The 10,979-nt window shown below is 37.9% G+C and overlaps 1 protein-coding gene across 1 annotated transcript in view; it reads left to right on the top strand.

Moving 5' to 3' along the window:
- Positions 1-6,572: 6,572 nt before the first annotated feature.
- LOC107691111 (myosin-9-like) overlaps positions 6,573-10,979 on the top strand; it is an 86,961-nt gene continuing 82,554 nt past the window's right edge. The window contains exon 1 of the mRNA XM_016489585.1: positions 6,573-6,835. The gene's annotated coding sequence lies outside the window, so the exon portion shown is untranslated. The remainder of the gene's footprint in view (positions 6,836-10,979) is intronic.

Below are 10,979 nucleotides of genomic sequence, written 5' to 3'. Positions count from 1 at the left end.
AACACAAGGGGATCCCAGGTTCATTATTAGTGGGGTCCTTTATCCCATATGGGAAGTCCGGGACCGTCCCTCAATGTTTTTTCGGTCTGCGTTTGTGGAGCGCATCCCTGCTGGAAAAAAAACAGCTAAAAACAGCCTAAGCCTTCTTTAGGTGGTCAGCAGGCTGGTTTTAGAGGGGTTTTGACCACTTCTTTAGCTGGTCAGGCTGGGAAACCAGTTAAAACCAGCTAAGACCAGCCAACTGTTTTTTTTTTTTCAGCAGGGGTGTGAGGCTCTGGAGAGGTGGATCTTGTTTTAGTTCAGCCCGAGGCTCTTTTTAACTAAAGGATTAGTAACCTAAATGAGCACTGTGGGACTCATTCACCTCCCCGTCTGTCATGCAGACATGAGAGAGAGCTGCGTGTCTCAAACAGGTTGCGTTCAGGTACCTAAACTATTTTCATATTGCAGTGCAGTGATTTCACTATACATGCAATTCATCAGGTGTGTTTAAAGGGATAGTTCACCCAAAAATGAAAATTCTGTCATTAATTACTCACCCTCGTGTCGTTCCAAACCTGCAAGACCTCCATTCATCTTCGGAACACAAATGAATATTCTCCAAAATGGCACCAGGGTGACGCTGTTACAGCTTTAATAACAGTCTGTCAGCGGCTACAGGTAGCCTAATATCATCTCTTGAGATAAAGGACCTCCTGCTGTGTGACATACTTCAACTTTCAGGACTCAAATTTCATCCAGACCCAGATTTACTAAAGGTAAACTGCAAAACTCCTTGTGAAATGAGTTAAAAACTGTCAACTTAAAAGAAAAAAAAAAAAAAGCGACATGCCAACCTCAAGCAACATGTGCGCCTATAATTACAGCAGATGTTTTACAAGTGGCTGATGTTATAGGGCCAGGGTGACGCTGTTACAGCTTTAATAACAGTCTGTCAGCGGCTACAGGTAGCCTAATATCATCTCTTGAGATAAAGGACCTCCTGCTGTGTGACATACTTCAACTTTCAGGACTCAAATTTCATCCAGACCCAGATTTACTAAAGGTAAACTGCAAAACTCCTTGTGAAATGAGTTAAAAACTGTCAACTTAAAAGAAAAAAAAAAAAAAGCGACATGCCAACCTCAAGCAACATGTGCGCCTATAATTACAGCAGATGTTTTACAAGTGGCTGATGTTATAGGGCGCTCTTAAAAGTTTTTTTTTTTTTTTCAAAATATGCATGTATAAATATTTTAGTTTTTATAAACATAACAATAGTGCAAACACAGCACATCTCCAGCAAAAGTACATATTACACAAGTACAATCAATTTTGCATAATGTATCATTCCCACATAAACCAAAAAGGAAGAGGAGAAAAAAAAAGCACAGCAAAACAGGTATCAATTGTCAATCAAAGATCTCATCATATTTCTTCAATAAAAGAAATATTTTTTTTTATTATTAATTGTTCTTAGTGATTTGATTAAATGTACTTCACAAAAGAAATCTATAAGAGTAGGTATTTTCTTAAGAAAGTTTTGTTTGTGAGAATAGGGCTCTTAAAAGTGACTGATGTTTCGCTCTCTGCCATGTACTGTTGGTTTCTATTCATATTTTGAATCAGGTTTTATTTTGCGATTTCATTTTAACTGGAATAAAATGTTTATTAAAAATTTAAATTAGACTAAAAATTAACTTAGATTTTTTGTTTTTGGCTATAAAGTATGTCTATAAAGTTTTTATTTTAGTACTTAAAGTGAAACTAAATGAAAATAAGAAATAGCTAAAGTAACAAATAATATGTTATCTAATGGTTTAGTTTTAAACACAAAAAGCTAAATTTGTCTTACATATGCAAAACATAATTTCTTGTTTTTATTCTTTGACTTTGGGGTGACAAAGTTAAGTCTCACCCTGCTGAAAAAACCCCCAGCTAAAACCAGCCTAAGCTCTAAGACCAGCCTGACCAGCTATGACCAGCTAAGACCAGCCTGATCAGCTAAGACCAGCCTGACCAGCTATGACCAGCTAAGACCAGCCTGATCAGCTAAGACCAGCCTGGCCAGCTATGACCAGCTAAGACCAGCTATGACCAGCCTGACCAGCTAAGACCAGCCTGATCAGCTATGACCAGCCTGACCAGCTAAGACCAGCCTGACCAGCTATGACCAGCCTGACCAGCTAAGGAAGTGGCCAAAACCCCTCTAAAACCAGCCTGCTGACCAGTTATGACCAGCCTAGACCAGGCTGGATGACCAGCTAAAACCAGCCAACCAGCTTAGGCTGGTTTTAGTTGGTTTAAAAAGTTAAGTCTTCTGATTAGCCTGATGCTTTTGTCCAAGTAGAAAGCACTGTAGGCTGTATTAAGTCACTACTGGTCTGGAGGACTGGGAAAGTGTCCAGCAGTGATTGGTGGTAAATGTGCTGCTGAAAGGCGCATTGTTGCATTACTGAGACCTGTGACAAAACAACCGGGCAGAAGGTGAAAGAATGACGGAAGAGAAACTGTACACCCCTCTCCCTCTCTCTCTCTCTCTCTCTCTCTCTCTCTCTCTCTCTCGCCAGTCGTCTGTGACCATATAAGGCAAAAACAGTGAGACTCGCTGATCAAGCGCCGCTGCAGAATTCCTGCTCTCTCATTTCTTTCACACACTCCCTTGCTCGTATTTAATGACTTTTTCTCAGGCTCTTTGACTTTAAAGCAAAAAAGTGCTTATTTGCGTTGTTCTTGCTAGGCTACACCTCAGATGCTAATGATAAGGCTTTGTGTGTTTATTCAGCTATAGTTAGTGGAAGACGGCTGTCCCCAGATGTTTGTCTGAAGCTAACCGACACTACAAGACTCGAGCTGCTCGCCTTTGATATGTGCTCTTGTAGTACACTTGTAGTTTCAAATCTGGCCGACTAGCCTTAAAGTGTGCACACTAGTGAGAAAGCAGCAATAAACAACAGCCAAACAGATAGAGCGCTGCAGTGACAATGTTTTTTTGTTTTTTTTTGTGTGCCAACTTGGGTGTTGGATGAGTTTTTTTTCCCTTTGGCTTTTTGCAGAAGATAAGCTCAGTGACCAACAAAAGTTTATGATTCTTACACATCTTCCCCCGGTTTCACAGACAAGGCTTAAGGGTCCGATTAAACTTGGAGGGTCCGCAAGACCCTCCAGCGGACAGTGAACACAGCTGCAAAGATCATCGGTGCCCCTCTCCCCTCCATCCTGGACATTTTCCTTACACGATGCTCCAGCAAAGCCAACAGTATCGTGAAGGACCCCACCCATCCCTCCCACAGTCTTATATATATATAGTATATTTATAATCAAAATCAGTCAGTAGGTTAGTTGTGTATAGGTTTTTACTGCTTTACTGTATAGGTTTTTACTGTTTTACTTCATTGTTGTGTGCCTGTATTTATGTAACACCGTGGTTCTGTGAGGCACGACATTTCGTTCCACTGTATGTCCCCACATGCAGCAGAATGACAATAAAGCTCAACTTGACTTGACTTGACTTAAGCCTATAGTCCTAGACTAAAATGTAAGTCTGAGCTGTTTCAAAAGAAAGTAACTTGCACTGACTGATCTTGAAATATATTGTTGCCTTTGTTTTGTCTCAAGATGCACACCAGTAATGTTTTTTTCTAAGCACGTTTATGAAAATTGCTTAAATGTCTTAATTGAACTATATAATCCTGGCTTAGTCTAAGCCCCGTCTGTGAAACCGGGCCTTTGTTTATCATGATAATCTTAAACTTTTTAAAATTTTGAAGCCTAAATAAAATGCTAAATGTGGCTGTAATGAACTACACCACGACTGCATGACTCCAGCGTCACCATCATTAAGCTTCTGACAGCTCTTTCAGTCTTATTTAAAAACATTTCCCCTGAAAGTTTGAGTTAGGATAGTTTATGAGTACGATTATAAACACAATGAGGCTGTGAAAGCAACTTGCATTACAAGTAACATGAGTTATGTAATCAGATTACTTTTTAAGTAAAAGCTTTAATATGAAAAATATCTAGTGAAAATAAAAATATCTTCAGCTAATGTTAACCACAGACCTTATTTCAGGCATTTAACCAAAAACCCATTAAAAAAAGTGGAAACGCTGCTATTGACCCCAGGACAATGAAAGCAGAAGTGCTAAAACGCAACTCGTTTCCAGCTTTTGGCCTACGTCATCCCTGCAGCACTCTACTGTGAGAGAGTGCAAAAGTATTTTTAAATCATATTTTTTAAATATTAATAAAATATAGCCTAATATTTATTTTATTGTTACTACAAATTAATTTTTTTAAATATATTTTTAAAAATAGTTCAAACTAAATTTTTTTTTATTTTAAATGAATTTATTTAGTAATGCAAATATGTACAATTTAAATCCATAAATACATTTTTCTTCCCGATTCATTATGATTTTTCCCATTTTGTGCAAATCAGTGTAAAATCAAAGACCTTACTTCATATAATTTGATGACAAAACATCCATACAAATGATCTACAAATAAATTAAAGTATGTTTTCAGAAATTTTATTTAGGGTTTGGTCTGTGGTGATTACAATTAACTTCATATATATATGAACAATAGCAGTATATAAATCTTTATTATATGGTTATGTAAAAGCTAATAGATGTGACTAAGTGTGAGTATCTGAAACACTAAATAGCACTAATCCAGCTGGTGTTTACAGTAAATATCTATATTTGCATATGCATTATTTGTCATTTAAACAGTCTTTGAATCTGATACTCTCTTAGCCACACAGTTTTTCTTTTCCATAACAGCCTGTGATGTGTCACAGAGGGTATTTCTGTGTGAGGGGGGCAGATTTCACAAGAAAAAGGAACTTCTGGAAAACATTCCCGAAGCGAGTGAGTCAACAAGCGTCTTATCATGCTTCCTGCGCGTTCACTGCTCTTGTGTCGATGCTGATGTTTTGAATTATTCCGAGGCTTTGCTTGGAGCCATTTAAGGACAAACACACACAAACGCGAGCGCGTAGATAGAACAAAAACTAGAGCAATAAACAGAAACGCCACGGTGGGTAAACAATTCTGGCAAGGATAACTCATTTAAGGTGGATTAAACTCACAAATAAGTTCTCAAACACACTGTAATGTAAGGTGAGGTCGCTGCAGCGCCGGCATTCACAGAGAAAGTCTATTTGTGTGCCATAATACAGGAACACACCCAGAGCCGGGACACACCCAGACCGGGCGGCGCACAGACTGCAGGAGTCAAGCGGGTCAAACCCACGGGAGGAGGAGAAGAAAGAGAGAGAGAGAGAGAGAGAGAGAGAGAGAGGTCATAAGTGACCTTATTTGGTAATCTATCTGTCTCTCTCTCGCTCTGGCTGTCTCACTGCATCTGGCATCGCTCAGTCAGAGACCTTTGACTTTGCGTTTGAAAGTCCTGTAGTTGCCCAATCGGCTGAGTGAAAGGCCCGAGAGCGGTGTTTGATTCTTCCGACACATCGATTCAGGGCGACTGCAGGCTTCCACAAACATTCCTTACACGCTGATAAAATACTCCCGGCAGGTCTTTCCGTCGTTTTCCCTGGATCCTAATTCCGCATTCCTCGGATACCTCAGTCGAGCGTGCAGCCTGGAGACGCTCCAGCATGCGATCATTCATGCGGATCGCTCATAGTTCACAAATCAGACACTGAGTCACAAATCACTCAGTGCTCGTCTATAGCACACATTTGCATTTGTATTTATTTTTTTTAATCCAAAACAATTTGCAAGTGAGAAATAATCCATTAGTTAATATTCAATTTGAACTGTATACATAAATAATGCACAATACATAATTTGACAATAATGTAATGATGCCATATAACAGAGCAGACAGACACCTGATCAAAGCTTCCGCGTAGATTTATTTTAGTACTTGTACAGTAAGATGTGCAGATATCGTTCAGGTTTTGCGTGTTTGCATGCTTTTATCTTGATTTTTCATGTTTGGGATGTTTTGAATGAGTGTTAATTTGTGTTTACAGTTCACAGCAGCAAAGCGGTTAATCCAGTTTAAATATTCAGAATTTAATATAACAATAAGATAGATAGATAGATAGATAGATAGATAGATAGATAGAAAACTAGAGCAATAAATAACAGAAGATAAATGATTGCTAGACAGACCAAAAGATAGATACATAAGATCTGTGATTATACTAAAATAAACTTTTAAAGTAGTAAAATAAACTATGTAAACATAAATATTTGAATGGAAATAGTAAAATAAAATTGTCATATTGTGGAATGCATGTCAACACTGGCACTCATTATTTATTAAAAGAAAGTGTTTGTGAAGAAATTTCCTGATTCCAGACATTCTTCTATGTGTGTGTGTGTGTGTGTGTGTGTGTGTGTGTGTGTGTGTAAACACGGTCCGGCGACTTATATGGTCACAATAGCCCAAAGTCGCGCACATACCTCAGACATTAAACACATACGGGCCCCTGCGGCCCAACTATTTCAAGTTCACCCTGTGACGCGAACTTTGCCGCTCCGACACGCCCACACATCGCTCGCGATTGGCCGAGGCGCTCGGGAATGCAGAGCAAGCGGGCTGTGATTGGCGGCGGGGCAAGGCGATTGGCGGTGACGCGCAGAACAGACCCCGCCCTCCCGGGACCGCACCCCGAACCATTACAGCAGGACGCAGTTCAGCTACCGAGTGGAAGAAGAAGAGGAAGAAAGGAGAGAAAAAAGAGAAAAGAGAGAACGAGGCGAAGGGAGCAAACTTGTGCGCAGTTTCTGCGGATTGAAAAGGGAAGCGACACGGATCCACACTGAGTCCCTGGAGTTTCTGACAAGCCGAACTCCGAGCGTCTGCATCTGATTAGCAGGTAACCAGCCGCACGGCACCGGGTCGAGTGTTGCGTTCACCCGCGGGCGCAGGACGCGGCGAGCAGAAGCAGGAAGCGCGCAGAGCGCCGCGACCTGATTTCGCTGCACTTTCAAACTTCTGTGCGTGAAATCGCAACGCTTCATCGTTATAGCGTGCAACTGATAAGCTGTGACACGCGTCAAGATCGGCCAGGACAGACGAGCGGTGAGTTTCAGGAACACCGCGTTACGCGGAAATGCACCGATGCCTTAGAAGAACGTTATTTATTCAGAAACCATTGATGCCTTTGGGAAATGCAGGCCAGAACAATGCTTATCGGAGGACAGAAAAAAACATATGTTTGAATTATTTCACAATAAATAAAATGAAATTGTAGCCTACATAGTTTGAGCAATTACATTTATTTAAATTGAACGTTAAAAGTTCATATCCATCACGTTCTATTCTGTAACGTTAATATAAATCATACACTGTCAGAATAAAAGGTTGCATTTTATGTGTGCAACAGCCTGTCACTGGCAGTCCCTTACGAAAATGAACCAAAGTGACCATAGTTCAGCTACAGTATTTGTAGATTTCCATGGTTACCACTAAAGTAAACATATTTTAACCATGTGTAAACAAAAATAACCTAATAATTTGCAGTTAAGGCGTATTGAATGTTCAAATGCATTTCAAATATAACGTTAAGTGGATATCATTAATCATTGTACTCTTAGTAATTTAATAATTTTCATAATTTCAAAGTTCAGTTTAGAAGTCGACAACTACAAGTACGACGATATCGACGATACTGGCCTTTAAACGTATCGGTATCTATCGAAAATAAAATAAGTGGCATCGCACAAGTTTAAAAACAAATGAGTTTGTGTTGTACTTTAAGGAAGACTTCATTTAAAACAGCTTTGCGAAATCTCTTTCAGAAATCTCAGGCGCTTAACATTTGTGCCTTTAACTTGATTATTCACACAATGACAGGAAAATGGGATGAAAATAACAGGATGTTAGTCGTGGAGTGATTGACATCTGCGCCATGGACTGATTTGATTATGATTTGTTAGGGTTTAAAATCACACCCAAGTCTGTGTCTAATCCACTTGTGACCTCTCAGATTCTCACCGATATGAGTGTGTACAACAGTCTCGGCCATCGTTACAGTGATATACTTGTGTCTGCATGTTCATGTAGTTATTAACGGTGTGCTAATGTGCACATACTGCTGGTGTGAACGTAGACTAACCAGTTTCACTTTCTTAGACGTCTGCACTGAAGTAGACACCTGGGCAGTGTGTGTGCGTGTGACCTGGTTTTCCGCGAGCGAGTGTGTGTGTCTAGGACGCTGTGACCCATTAAAAGCACATGCTGGTCTTATTCGGCGTTTTGTTTTAGTTGCTCTGGTTTGTTAATCCCAGCACACCGCTTATGTTTGGGAATGCTAGCATTTCTGCAGCATTTATCCTGTGCACAGTACTGGTGCGTCCAAGTCATGCCACAAAGATCAGGTTTACGTAACCATGGTCGAACGTAACCTCAACGTCGTAATTACGAGTGGGGAAACGGTTATCCTTGTGCCGACTAAACCGAATTGAACGCACCTGACGTCGTAATTACGACTTGTCAACTCGTAAGTACGAACGTCCCAGGAGGACTTGAACGCAGCATGAGCCCAGAGTTTCCATGTTGGGGGGCGTGTCAGTGAGAAAACATGGCGGACGCAATGGATGCGACGTCTGTTGTTTGACTGTAATTTTGTCGCAATGTATAAAACTGCTATCTTTTTAATTTACAATAAAACTATCCAAGTTGTGTATTGTATACTTACAATAGAATATACAACAGTTAAGTTTACAGCAGCTTCATAAATTGACCAAAGTGACTTGAATGCATCAGGTGTTGTAATTACGACTTCCCAACTCGTACGTACAAACTTCCCAGGCTGACTTGAACATGCACGCATTACCTGAATTCATGTTTTCCAACAGTAGAAAGCGAATGCCTGAATGAGCTGAGAAGTGACAAAACCATTTTATCTCTTGTTTTGAGCCATTATTTTATCAGACTGTCAAAAATGAGGACATTTTGCAATACAATTGGTTAAAAAAATGCAAAATGACCATATTTATTTCTAAATGTTCAAAGTTGTAAATAAAACAGATTATTGGAGCACATTTTTTTAAAGAAAACACTATTTCAGTCTTTAAACGTCCAAATTGTACTTTAATTTAATGTTAATTGCCATTTAGTTGCAATTATTTGTGGCATTTACTAGCAATTTCTGAGTAAGTAAATCCTACACCACATTTTTCCAGCGTACCATTTCACATGCTGTTTTTTTAGAGATAGTGAGCCGTGTAGAGCACTGTAACCTGAAAAAACTACAACAGTGTGCTTTCAGAGTAGAATAAAGAAAGAAGTCATGCATTACAGTGATTTTTATCATGTGCAAAGGGTCTTAGTCCCAATGCAAAGCCTGCTAAAATCAGGCTGTTTAGAGTTACTTGTTGCTTTTATAAAACAGTGACAGCAGCAATATAATAAATAAACAGTAAAAATATATTTAACACTGGATCAAATTTAGAAATGATCTCTGATATATATATATATATATATTAATAAATAAACACAAATAAGAAACATAATTAACACTGAGACATTCCTCTGAAATATCATGTTTTGTGTTCCACCTAAGGAAGTCATTTATTAATGATATCAATTTAGTAAAATTATTTATGAATGTATTGATTATTTTAATTAAGAAATAATTTGAAATGTATTTATAAGATTTAATTATAATAATAAAGTATGATAATACATATAAAAATATATTGTATTAAATGTAATAATTAATAAAAAAGTGAATTTTCAACTAAATTTTCAATCTAATACAGACAGAAGAGTGAAATTGATATGCATTATTATATTTTATTATTAAAAAATAAATATAAATAAATTCAATTATAAAAAATAGAAATATTATTGAATTATATTACATTAATATTTATTTAAAAAGGATAATTTGAATTCAGTAATAAAAAAAAAATATTATTAATAAATAAATGACAGAGAACATTTCCAAATTTGATGGAGTGTTGAAAAATTTGATTGTTAATTATTGTTTTATATGTATACACGCATTATTAATAAAGTATCAAATAGTGTCATAATCAGCAAAGACTACACAGTTACATTCATTAGTAACCGTAATTGTGATGAACTATATTTATAGGCTGTTGTGTCTTCCGTAAGGCATTTTTTGCAGATCTTTCTGCATGCGTTCCTCAGGAGACTCGCGCGTTTAATGACTGTTTCCTGAGCTCTGGCGTGTCTTTCAGCAGCTGTGGGATCAGCGCGGGGAAAAAAGCACAGCGCTGTGAGATCGACATGTGTGGACCTGCAGCACTTTATCCAGCTTCAGGTGCTGTTTATGCGCTCAGAGCCCCACGGCATTGTGGGTAAAGCAGGGTTTGATGTGCTGATTATCGTCTGCGATCGGTATGAGCTCTGATCTCCGGCGTGATGCATGTATTTCCTCTCGTCTCATCCCGTCTTTCTCTGTGTTTTCAGAAAACACAGACTCTGGAAGTGAAAATCCCATTGTTTCCCTCCAGAGAGCTTTGTTGTTGTTGGTTTGTGTGATGACATCATTCTCAGTGCTTCATGGGATGCGACGCTCATTAAAGGGAGAGTTCAGCTGAAAACAATCATTTATTCACCCGCATGCTCAGAACGTGAAAGAAGATATTCAGAAGAATCTTATGCTTAAATATCAGAGAAATATCAGAGACCAGTGAAGTCAGTGGTGCAGGAATTCAGTATTATTTAATATAATAATACATATATATATATATATATTGTTATAACTTAATATGCATTACTAGAGTTGTATTATTAAATATTATTAATAAATTAAATTATATGTATTTTATTAAAGTAAATGAATACAATTTCATTTACATTACTTGCATTTAAATAAGTAAATTGATATACAGTAAATTAATGTACATTCATTATTAATAAATAAATTACTTTCTTGAGTAAAACACAAAATGAAATATTTTGAAGAATATTTTTCTGTTTAAGTATGCTTTATAGATATATAATTTTCAAAATCTATATATATATATATTAGAAATATTAGGAAT

This window comes from Sinocyclocheilus anshuiensis, unplaced genomic scaffold (genome assembly GCF_001515605.1).
Source record: "Sinocyclocheilus anshuiensis isolate Anshui unplaced genomic scaffold, SAMN03320099.WGS_v1.1 scaffold30, whole genome shotgun sequence".
Taxonomy (NCBI): Eukaryota; Metazoa; Chordata; class Actinopteri; order Cypriniformes; family Cyprinidae; genus Sinocyclocheilus; species Sinocyclocheilus anshuiensis.
The sequence above is the reverse complement of the archived record's forward strand: the minus strand, read 5'-3'. Positions and strand labels throughout refer to the sequence as shown.